This window comes from Protopterus annectens, chromosome 16.part0, assembly GCF_019279795.1.
Source record: "Protopterus annectens isolate FY-2018-M chromosome 16.part0, PAN1.0, whole genome shotgun sequence".
In the NCBI taxonomy this organism is placed as follows: domain Eukaryota; kingdom Metazoa; phylum Chordata; order Ceratodontiformes; family Protopteridae; genus Protopterus; species Protopterus annectens.
This window is the reverse complement of record NC_056750.1, coordinates 107,888,755-107,902,043: the sequence shown is the minus strand read 5'-3', so window position 1 is coordinate 107,902,043 and position 13,289 is coordinate 107,888,755. Positions and strand designations below refer to the sequence as shown.

The 13,289-nt window shown below is 38.9% G+C and overlaps 1 protein-coding gene across 1 annotated transcript in view; it reads right to left on the bottom strand.

Annotated features, from left to right (window-relative positions):
* LOC122790862 (protein mono-ADP-ribosyltransferase PARP14-like) overlaps positions 1 to 13,289 on the bottom strand; it is a 1,931,416-nt gene that overhangs the window by 51,650 nt on the left and 1,866,477 nt on the right. The window lies entirely within an intron of this gene.

Sequence of the window (13,289 nt, the reverse complement as noted above, 5' to 3'; positions counted from 1 at the left end):
CAGGAAACAATAGTCAGAGAATGCTGGGAAATGAGCTCTGACCCTACTGCACTCCTACGTCTACAGTAGGTTGTCCTCTTCTAGCTCATTTCTTGCTTCGCATGCGCTTGTCTGCTCACATACTCATTTTTGAAATACCACATGAGGTTCAGATTAACCATAGTGTAGGCACAGCCCTAGTTACAGTTACAACCCTAATATAATCTCTATAAACAAAATTACATTTACTAGGCCAGTGTTTCAACCTCAAAAAGGCTTTTACACATTCCCTTCTTTTTATCATAAAGATAAAGTTGTTTGTCATAGTTTTCTGCTGCAGCAGGGCTTAAAGTTTAACTTGTAAGAGTTTCTCGAGGATCAGTTCTGAGTTCTTTACTTGTTTTACTGTTTGTGAACAGAATGTGCCTTTCTTGGGGTAAACCCACTCCCTTTCATTAGGCTGATAACTTTGTTTTGTAGGTGTCATCTCTAGGGTAGGTACAGCTTAACCTGACCTACAGGAGGTTTTACACACTCTTCACATCTAGACATCTAGATAACAGCATCTATTACTGGATAATTTCAAATCCATACTTACTGTAGTTAGTCCTAAGTCCTTACTTGAGTATTTCTGTTTGCACCCTCTTCTCATCTACAAGGATGGCCTGCCTATTTTCACTGTGAACAAAATTAAATATTTGGGAATCAGTCCTGACCAGGCGCTATCTTACAGAGCTCATACAGTTAGTTACTGTTTTTTTTTAAACACCTTTATTAAATTATCACTTAAGACATAGACATAGACAAAAGTGCATTAACAGAAAAGAAAACCATTTAAAATTTTTTTTCAGTTTAAGTACAGTATACATCAAACATATTTTCTGCCATTACTGTAAGTCCAACATTACAAAAAATTGCTGAATTCCTGCCTTCCCTTAAACTTCACTCCTCCTGAAAAGTATTATTCATGTATTATTCCCACAATTTCCATTTACTAATATGTAAATTGCTCATTCCCTTTTTTAAAGATCTCTCTTCCAGTTCTTTTATGTCTTTTATAATATTCAACACCTCAATTACAGTTGGTTTAGACTCTGATTTCCATTTTCTGGTAACTGATTTTTTGGCAGCCAACATAATTAAACTTAATAAGGCCATACTATGTCTAGGTGATTCAGATCCTGTATCCCAGCTCAAAATAATAATTTACTTATTTAACAGCCATTTGCTCACCCAATATTTCTGATAGAGTACTCTGTAGGAAATTAAAATTTGCCAACTCATGAACTCCTAACAAATGTGTTCCCAATTACCTCTTTCTTCTCCATAATACCTCCAACATTTGGTATCTACCTGAGAAAAAATGCATTGAAGTCTGCTAGGAGTATAAAAATACCTATGCAAACAATTCCAAGCAAAGATCCTAAACCTTCCGGACTTGGTTGCATACTTGGGAGCCATACATACGTGTTCTCATTGTTTTGTTGCAAATTGCTTTTCCAGTCTCTCTTCCCAATCTTTTCAAGCCTCCTCTGATAGATGTGTGCAGTCATCATGCAATATTTTATATGCCCTAATTATCCCTTTTTTAACAGCTGCTTCTATTCTAGATTCAACTAAAAACTCTACCATAGAATGTCTTTCATTTAAAATTTCCCTATACCCTTCCCTTTGCCTGTACTCTGAGATCTAGCCCTGGTAGGAAAGGTAGACTCTAATTCCAGCCCCATCTTGTCTATTTTCTGTAACCCTATTTGCAGTAATTTCTATTGGTAAAATCTCCTTTCTCCATTCCCGTATTGGCTTAGTTCTTAAAATATTTTCTGCTACTTTATGTCAAAAATAAAGCATGCACGGAAGCAGCTGCACGGCTCAATAGGTAATCCAAAAAGACAAAAAAGAGGAGCCAGCAAAACATGACCCAATAAAGAATAAACTTTTATTGGTAAAAAAACATAATCCAAGGACAGCAAAGAATAGTACAGACCGGTTTCGGCTGGTTAACTATACACAGCCTTCCTCAGTGTGAAACTAGCAGATTCAAAGCTGTCATTAAATACACTACAAACAAAGATGATTGGATAAACCTAAAACTTGTCATTTAATCCTGGTGGGAATAAACCACCTAACTTAATAATCCATTTTTTCTCTTTAGAGTTCAATAAAGAATGCCAACCTGTTTTATTCACTTTTTTACCATGAATAATGTCAATAATGGTAAACAGAAAAGTGGATGTAGGATGTGTTTGCTGATGTTTATATAGGGCGTTATGTATTCTGCCTTTTTTAATATTGCTAATGTGCTCTGAAATTCTCAGTCTTAATGGTCTAGAAGTTTGACCTATATAAAATGCCCCACATGTGCATGTGGCTAAATAAACTACTCAGTCGGAGCTACAATTAGCAAAGAGCTTGATATTGTATACAATGGCGGAATTTCTACTAGTAAATTCTTTGGTTTTGGAAATTTTATTGCAATTGGTACAATGTCCACAAGGATAGCATCCTACTGGTATACTACCAGTAAGGGTAGTTTGAATTGGTTCTGGAAGACCTGTATCATGTGTATGTTTGTAATGACTGAAGCAACTGCCCAGATTTCTGCCTTTCTTAAAAGAAAAAAGGCATGATCAGGAACAATGGTAGACAAATCATTGTCATATAATAATAGGTTCCAATGTCTGTTAATACTCTGGATTAGACTGTCCGAATTTCTGCCATAGGTGGTGGTAAACCTGATTGGTTGAGGGGTAGATTGGTGATCCGTTTTGTAGGATAGTAAATCATCCCTATTCATGTGGCTGACTATTTATAGCATCAAAAACATGCCCCATTTTATATCCCCTAGTCCTAAAATGTCTAGTTAGATCCCTGCTTTGTGCTTGAAAAGAAGTCTCATCAGAACAAATGTGTTTCATCCTGATGAATTGGGATTTTGGAATATTTTTGGAAATATGAGGGGGATGGAAGCTGGAGGCATGTAGTATAGTATTGTATTCGGGATGTTTCCTATAGACAAGAGTCCCAAGGGTATGGTCTGGTAATCCATTAACAGATACATCTAGAAAGGTAATGTGGTTGTGATCATAATGCAAAGTAAACTCAAGACCCCATTTGTTATTATTGAGGTATGCTAGAAAGTCAAACAGCCCTACAAGTTCACCCTTCCATACGGCCCAGCAATCATCAAGGTAACGTGTCCAAATATCAAGTTGTTCCAAGTAAATATTATTATTGCTATTATATATAAAATCTTTCTCAACATAAGCCATAAAGAGGTCCGCATAAATGGGTGCAAAGGATGAACCCATAGCGGTACCCTTGGTCTGCCAGTAACAAATGTCCTGATAAAAAAAGACATTGTTGGTCAAAACATAGGAAGCCATATCCAACAGGAATTCATTATATTCAGAAGAATATAATCCAGAGGTGTTAAGCCAGTAAGACAGAGCTTCTAAGCCACCAGAGTGAGGAATATTGGTATATAGTGCACTTACATCAAAAGTACACATACGCCAATCAGGCTCAAGTTGTGTGTCAGAAATGATTTGTAAGAAGTTGGTAGTATCTCGTAATCTTGAGCGGATGGAAAGAAGTAGAGGCTTAAGTTGTTAGTCAAAAAAAGGGATAAGGGCTCTGTAATATATCCCCTGCCTGATACAATTGGTCTGCCCGGTGGGTGTATGGGGTCCTTCTGTACCTTTGGCAAAAACTAAATGTACTGATTCAAAGAATCACGAACTAAAAGTTGGTGCATAGTATCACTGTCAATAATGGAAGCATCCTTTGCATGGGACAACAATTCTTCAATTTCATTTTGGAATCTAGGTGTAGGATTAATAGCCATTTTGGCATAATATTTTTCATCAGATAATTGTCTCATTGCTTCCTGATCATAATATTGCCAATCTAGGACCACAACAGCACCCCCTTTGTCCGCTGAGATGATCACAATATCATGATTATTTTGTAGATCTATGATTGCCTTTTGTTCAGGTATGGAAATATTATTAGGTTTGATACTGGATACTGACCTGGCATAATGCAGATCTTTGAGAATATTGTTCTGGAACTGTAGGACAACAGGGTGCATAGGTGGAGTGAATTGTGATTTATGGTAAATAAATTTGTCTGAAAACCCAAAATCATTATTAGTGCAACCAAAAAACATTCTTAAATTAAGCAGTCTACAAAAAGATACAACATCTTGTGCAAATGAGTCTTCAGCAACAAAAAAACCGGGGACAAATGTTAACCCTTTATTCAGAATGGTGACTTCAGTTGGTGATAAAACATAGCTTGATAGGTTTAAAACATTGTTATTCAGTGGAAATTCTAGTTCTTCATCGCTAGTTGAAGTAAACCTTGAATACCGCTTGTTGCCTTTGTGTTTCCTCCCCCCTTTTATACTTGTTCCTAAAGGGACCCCTGGTGAAGCCCTTTTGGGTGAGGGTGACCCAGATACGGTCTGCAATTCATTCTCCAGGCCAGAGGAAAGCTCATCAGTTGAAGAGCCAGTATCAGAAACATAATTCTTCAAGATAGATTTTGGTCTTTTTCTCTTTGAAGGGCGACTTTGTTGTATATTAAATTTCACGTTTAGTCAAACTAAAGGGATTACTCCCCTGATAATCCGCCAAATCTCTGTTAAATTTTTGGATTTTCTTTGATTTTAATTGGGTCTCCAGATTATTTAAGTCAGAAACTACCTTGTTGAGTTGTTTAGCAAAAAAAGGTTTCATTTTCATAAGGTTTGACTTCATTGGCCAGACCCAAAACAGTATTGACTTCCTTATCAATGACACGCTCATAATATTTATTTAGAGCCTTAACAAAAGACATACTGACTTGGTGTTGAATACCAGCCCATTCCTGTGATAGGTCTTCATCGATTTCTGCCACTACGGGCTGGATCCTTACTCTTAACCCACGTGGGGTGATGTCTTTAGCAATATATGCTTTGAATAGTTTTGCATGCCAAACATTAGATCTTAATGACCTAAGGTGTTTGTGTAGTTTGCCAAATGCCAAATTACAAATGGTTTCAGACCCAATAGGTTCATCCATATTGGTATCATTAGTACTGGATCCCAATCCAAAAACTCTTAAGTCTTCCCTATCAGAGGATAGACCCGAAACCAAACTGAGAAGATCCATAGTACTTAATGCAAAAAAAACTTTATGCAAATAGACAATAATAGCTCAGAGGCTACGTCATATAAGGAGACAATAATGGACCCAATAATAAATGGACCACGTCTCACAAATTAGAATAAGTAAGCAATTCAAAATGGGCAAGGATCCAAATAACTAGAAATAGGGAATGTAATAATCAATCTGGCACAGCATTAGTAGAAAAAAACTCAAAATAACTGGAGATCCAAGTCTTAATATCCACAACGTGGTATAACAGCAAAAATTTTTTTTTAAGAGAAGAGACTGGCCAGATTATCAAGGAGAGCAAACAAGACAAAAGCCCTTCAAAGTAAGAGAAAGACCAAATCAACTTAATATTAAAATACTGAACTGAGCAAACCCTAGATTATGTAATAGCCTCAATATGATCAAAATGAAACACATGTAAAATAACAGTAATATGAAATTCAGATTTATACAATAGGTGGGTACCCGAACAACAGTTACTTCTTGATGAAAATCATAAAACAATCATGAGCAGCAATGAGTATACAAGACATACTCGGAGGCTCTGAGTAAAAATTTACCTAAACAGCAGAGGCCTCCAAAGCAGACACCCAAACAACTGCTACCTCAAGACACCCCACAAGCAACACATAAACCACAAAAGCAGTGCGCAAAGCAGTCACAGCCCTTAAGGCCAAATACAACACCAAACATACTTGTCATAGGTGACTCCATAGTCAGACACACTGACGTCCCACTCACCAGGCTGAAAAAGGAGAGGGTCACAGTAAGCTGCCTATCGGGCGCTAGAATCCGCCACATAACACAAGCACTCAGGTCACTCCATGGCAAGTACAAATATGACACAGTCATTGTCCATGCTGGTGTGAACGACCTGAGACATACCTCCCTGGACTACATGAAAAGAGACATAGAGGAGCTCTCTGATTATGTAGCCCAGGCAGGTATGACCCTGACCCTGAGCAGTATCCTTCCTTCACCAAGAATGATGCCACAATATAGAGACAAGATGATCAGCTTTAACAATTGGCTTAATGTCTGGTGTCATTCAAAGGGGATCCAGTGTCTGTCTGCCTGGGATGACATGCTTGACAAGCCACGCTGCTTCGCAAGGGACGGCTTGCACCTGTCACCCCTGGGATTCCGGATATTGGCTAAGGCTCTTGCCACCCCTATAGTGCCTTTTTTAGGCAAGGCTCAAATTCTAAACCTACCACCCTAGGAAACAAAAATGGGAAGAAACTGACGGTAATGCTGCTCAATGCCAGAAGTCTAAATCTCACAATGCACGTACTCGAGGCCCTTCTCAGTATGGAGAACATCGATGTCTGTGCTGTAACTGAAACCTGGTTCAAGGCTCCTGAGAGCACCCCGGCACTATTAGGTTTTACCTCATATCATGCGTTCCAGCCCCAAAACCCGGACCACACCACAAAAGGAGGGGGTGTATCCATATTCATAAAGGATACCCAAACCTCCAGGTTGGTGGCAACGCACGAAGCTTCGGAAACCATCCAGGTGCAACTAACCATAGGCAAAACTGCTCTACAAATTGTAGCATGCTACAGGCCACCCTCTCAAACTCAGGAACCTCACACAGCCTTCCTGAAGACACTGGAGGGTATAAATGTATCTCCAAACACCATCATATTGGGTGACTTCAACTACCCGAATATAGACTGGGAACATTACTCAAGCCCTAACTTTCTAGCCCAACGGTTCCTGGAGTTCATAAATTCAAATGCCATGGAACAGCTAGTCACTGTTCCCACGAGAGGAGAAAATATACTAGAACTCATTATCACAAATATGGGGACAAAATGCTCCACACCGGAAGTATATCCCTCATTGGTGAGATCTGATCATAAACTAATCTCACTGGAAATCCACATCCCGCCCCCACCCCAAACAAAAAAGACCACAATGAAGAACTTCTCTAAAGCAAACTTCACACTACTCAAGACTGGTGTGGTATCTTTCAAGGCCCCTGAGCCAGTGGAAACCACAACCCAAGCTGCGGAAGCCCTTACAAATGCCTTCTATGAACACTTCCAGGACTGCATGGATCAGGCAATCCCAAATAAAACCAAGACTCTTTCCACAAAGGGCAAACGTCCAGTCTGGTGGACCCCAGCCATTAACAAACTTTACAATAAGAGGAGAAAGCTATTACATGATAGAACAAAATCCATAAAAGGGAAGTCACCCTGATCATTATTAGTAAAAATACGAGCACTCATAAAATCAACTAAGGCCAATTTTGAGAGAAAAATTGCCATGGATTCAAAGGACAATCATAAGGCCTTTTTCAGCTATGTTAGGAACCTGGGTGGAAACTCCCAGATATGCTCAGAATTAGTCCAAAATGATACAAAAATCACTGAACCCACAGACATTACCAACATACTGGCAGACAGGTTCAGTGCAAACTTCACCCCCCTCTCCCCCCCTAAAGGAGAGATAACTATCCCAGCGGAGTGTAGCCTCCCAGACATCTCAAATGCGCAGGTGAAAGCTGCTCTCTCTAAAGCTGAAAACACAGCATCAATGGGACCGGATGGTGTCCCCGGCTGTGTGCTACACGAGCTAAATGAGGAATTAAACCCGCACATAAGGCAGCTGTTTAATCTCAGCCGTACCACAGGATACATGCCCAAGGAGTGGCGTACGGCAACTGTGGTCCCACTCCACAAAGGCGGTGCCTCTACGGACCCTGGTAATTACCGCCCCATAAGCTTAACAAGTCTAGTCTGCAAAGCTATGGAGAGGATCATAATGGAGCTCATAAACAAAGATATAGGGGACTTGCAGACACTGGACCCAACCCAGTTTGGCTTCGTCAAGGGAAGATCATGCCTTTTGAACTTGGTCGACTTCTTCGAAACAGTCACCAAGGCCATTGATGAGGGAAAGGCAGTCCATACAGCCTACCTTGACCTTGCAAAGGCTTTCGACACAATACCCCACTCGGGTATTGTAGAAAAACTTACCAGCTTAAATGTAAACCCATATGTCACAAGATGGGTTGCAAACTGGCTTAAGGACAGAACCCACAGGGTTAGAGTTGCTGGCGCTATGTCAGACTCCAAGCCGGTCACAAGTGGTGTCCCACAGGGCTCGGTCCTTGGCCCCTATTGTTCGGCATCTACTTCTCAGAAGTACAGGCCAACATGGGAGGACTTTGGCTGACAAAGTTTGCAGACGACTGCAAACTGGGCGCCACAGTGGAAAGTGCATCGGACACGGATATCCTTCAGAAGGGACTCACGGAAACAGATAGCTGGTGCCAGAGCCATGGCCTGAAGTTAAATGCCAAAAAATGTACAGTCATACCCTTCGGGAAAAACAAGGTAACCCCAAGCTACCATATAGGTGGCAATCCACTAAGCACAGAAGAGGTTATCAGGGACCTGGGGACCCAGGTTGACAGTGGCCTTTCTTTTGACACTCACGTTGCTAAAGTGGTTAGAAAGACCTTCTACATTGCCCACCTGATCATGAAGGGATTCACATCCAGATCTAGTGAGGTCATTGTTCCCCTGTACTCTTCACTTATCAGACCAATGATCGAGTACAATGCCCCATTCGGGATGTATCTCACCCGACATCTGCAGCAATTGGAGAGACCCCAAAAGTTCCTCACCAAAAGGATAAAGGGACTCCAAAATCTGTCATATGCTGCAATATTGAAGAAACTCCAGCTCTATTCAGTCGCATACCGTCTGCTCAGAGGTGACCTGTGCCTGACATACAAGGCCATGTCCAACCCGGAATTAATGGACATGCTCCACCTCAAAAAATCCAAATCCACCAAAACCACTAGAGCAAGTGACTTAAACCTTAGCACGGATATAAATAGGACGTGCTGGATGGATAGATTTATCACTCAGAGACTCCCTATGCTGTGGAATAAAATCCCGGTCCATGTGAGGCAGAGCACCTCGCTGGCTCTGTTCAAGAGAAATCTTGACCTGTGGATGGGAGATCGTAGGTTTACCCCAGGAATCATCTCTGTGTCACTGCTGGACAGAGGCACAACAAACTAATGGGCACAGTATTTTTTCATATAAGGGGTGGCATAAGCCACAAAAATTTGGGCTAGGCTTATAAATGCCTTAGGGCAGATAGCCTAGTATAAACCTATGAACCTATGAACCTATATAAACTATCTAACAAAATATAACACAGGGTAATGTGTTGATCACAGTATCTAAAGTCAGCCAAATACTATGAAAAATGGAAAAGCCTGCGTATTACAAAAATAAGATGCTATAAATACTGTATAGGAACAGGCCAATAAACAAAACCAATGCACTGATTTATAATTGCATAAGGATGGAATTGGACAACCAATGAAAGGGAGTAAATATTTGGACAATATCTAAAAATTGTGTGGTCTTATAGACAAAAAACCTGCCAGCTCAGTTGAAAAATGTCATGAATGTCAGAAAGTTATTAGGCAGAAGACACATATAAATCATATAATTTATCAAAGGTATAAATTAATGAAAAAGTATGTGAGGTGGTAGAAACACACAACTAATAATCATCAGCAAGTACGAAAAACCTATCCTGCACCTGTGTAAACCTGCAGAAATATAGTCAATGTATATGCTTAATATAGCCAAATGACAAAAGACAAAGAACAACCAATTACTGACAATGGCAGTGTAAAGATAGGCCAGTTATACAATTATACAAATTAGAAATGTCCATCAGATGGATCGACACAAAGAAATCGACCAGTTCAACCAATATGCTTGATGGTAACAACAATTGTGGACACAGAAGGAAATTTGCGAAACCAGTAGTTTAAGCACATAGGTAGAAAATGTCTTGTCCCAACTAGATGTTTACGATGGTTCAATTGTGTCCATAGGTCTATAATTAGTCCCAGAATGCTTTCCCTTGGATAAATAACATTCTGGGACTAATTATAGACCTATGGACACAATTGAACCATCGTAAACATCTGGTTGGGACTTTGAGCCATTTTCTACCTATGTGCTTAAACTACTGGTTTCGCGAATTTCCTTCTGTGTCCACAATTGTTGTTACCATCAAGCATATTGGTTGAACTGGTCGATTTCTTTGTGTCGATCCATCTGATGGACATTTCTAATTTGTATAATTGTACAACTGGTCTATCTTTACACTGCCATTGTCAGTAATTGGTTGTTCTTTGTCTTTTGTCATTTGGCTATATTAAGCATATACATTGACTATATTTCTGCAGGTTTACACAGGTGCAGGATAGGTTTTTCGTACTTGCTGATGATTATTAGTTATGTGTGTTTCTACCACCTCACATACTTTTTCATTAATTTATACCTTTGATAAATTATATGATTTATATGTGTCTTCTGCCTAATAACTTTCTGATATTCATGACATTTTTCAACTGAGCTGGCAGGTTTTTTGTCTATAAGACCACACAATTTTTAGATATTGTCCAAATATTTACTCCCTTTCATTGGTTGTCCAATTCCATCCATATGCAATTATAAACCAGTGTATTGGTTTTGTTTATTGGCCTGTTCCTATACAGTATTTATAGCATCTTATTTTTGTAATACGCAGGTTTTTCCATTTTTCATAGTATTTGGCTGACTTTAGATACTGTGATCAACACATTACCCTGTGTTATATTTTGTTAGATAGTTTATATCTTGTATACTCACTGCTGCTCATGATTGTTTTATGATTTTCATCAACCAGTAACTGTTGTTCGGGTACCCACCTATTGTATAAATCTGAATTTCATATTACTATTATTTTACATGTGTTTCATTTTGATCATATTGAGGCTATTACATAATCTAGGGTTTGCTCAGTCCAGTATTTTAATATTAAGTTGATTTGGTCTTTCTCTTACTTTGAAGGGCTTTTGTCTTGTTTGCTCTCCTTGATAATCTGGCCAGTCTCTTCTCTTAAAAAAAAATTTTTGCTGTTATACCACGTTGTGGATATTAAGACTTGGATCTCCAGTTATTTTGAGTTTTTTTCTACTAATGTTGTGCCAGACTGATTATTGCATTCCCTATTTCTAGTTATTTGGATCCTTGCCCATTTTGAATTACTTACTTATTCTAATTTGTGAGACGTGGTCCATTTATTATTGAGTCCATTATTGTCTCCTTATATGACGTAGCCTCTGAGCTATTATTGTCTATTTGCATAAAGTTTTTTTTGCATTAAGTACTATGGATCTTCTCAGTTTGGTTTCGGGTCTATCCTCTGATAGGGAAGACTTAAGAGATTTTGGATTGGGATTCAGTACTAATGATACCAATATGGATGAACCTATTGGGTCTGAAACCATTTGTAATTTGGCATTTGACAAACTACACAAACACCTTAGGTCATTAAGATCTAATGTTTGGCATGCAAAACTATTCAAAGCATATATTGCTAAAGACATCACCCCACGTGGGTTAAGAGTAAGGATCCAGCCCCTAGTGGCAGAAATCGATGAAGACCTATCACAGGAATGGGCTGGTATTCAACACCAAGCCAGTATGTCTTTTGTTAAGGCTCTAAATAAATATTATGAGCGTGTCATTGATAAGGAAGTCAATACTGTTTTGGGTCTGGCCAATGAAGTCAAAGCTTATGAAAATGAAACCTTTTTTGCTAAACAACTCAACAAGGTAGTTTCTGACTTAAATAATCTGGAGACCCAATTAAAATCAAAGAAAATCCAAAAATTTAACAGAGATTTGGCGGATTATCAGGGGAGTAATCCCTTTAGTTCGACTAAACATGTGAAATTTAATATACAACAAAGTCGCCCTTCAAAGAGAAAAAGACCAAAATCTATCTTGAAGAATTATGTTTCTGATACTGACTCTTCAACTGATGAGCTTTCCTCTGGCCTGGAGAATGAATTGCAGACCGTATCTGGGTCACCCTCACCCAAAAGGGCTTCACCAGGGGTCCCTTTAGGAACAAGTATAAAAGAGGGGGGAGGAAACACAAAGGCAATAAGCGGTATTCAAGGTTTACTTCAACTAGCGATGAAGAACTAGAATTTCCACTGAATAACAATGTTTTAAACCTATCAAGCTATGTTTTATCACCAACTGAAGTCACCATTCTGAATAAAGGGTTAACATCTGTCCCTGTTTTTTTTGTTGCTGAAGACTCATTTACACAAGATGTTGTATCTTTTTGTAGACTGCTTAATTTAAGAATGTTTTTTGGTTGCACTAATAATGATTTTGGGTTTTCAGACAAATTTATTTACCATAAATCACAATTCACTCCACCTATGCACCCTGTTGTCCTACAGTTCCAGAACAATATTCTCAAAGATCTGCATTATGCCAGGTCAGTATCCAGTATCAAACCTAATAATATTTCCATACCTGAACAAAAGGCAATCATAGATCTACAAAATAATCATGATATTGTGATCATCTCAGCGGACAAAGGGGGTGCTGTTGTGGTCCTAGATTGGCAATATTATGATCAGGAAGCAATGAGACAATTATCTGATGAAAAATATTATGCTAAAATAGCTATTAATCTTACACCTAGATTCCAAAATGAAATTGAAGAATTTTTGTCCCATTAAAAGGATGCTTCCATTATTGACAGTGATACTATGCACCAACTTTTAGTTCGTGATTCTTTGAATCAATACATTTACTTTTTGCCAAAGGTACAGAAGGACCCCATACACCCACCGGGCAGACCAATTGTATCAGGCAGGGGATATATTACAGAGCCCTTATCCCTTTTTTTGACTAACAAACTTAAGCCTCTACTTCTTTCCATCCGCTCAAGATTACGAGATACTACCAACTTCTTACAAATCATTTCTGACACACAACTTGAGCCTGATTGGCGTATGTGTACTTTTGATGTAAGTGCACTATATACCAATATTCCTCACTCTGGTGGCTTAGAAGCTCTGTCTTACTGGCTTAACACCTCTGGATTATATTCTTCTGAATATAATGAATTCCTGTTGGATATGGCTTCCTATGTTTTGACCAACAATGTCTTTTTTTATCAGGACATTTGTTACTGGCAGACCAAGGGTACCGCTATGGGTTCATCCTTTGCACTCATTTATGCGGACCTCTTTATGGCTTATGTTGAGAAAGATCTTATATATAATAGCAATAATAATATTTACTTGG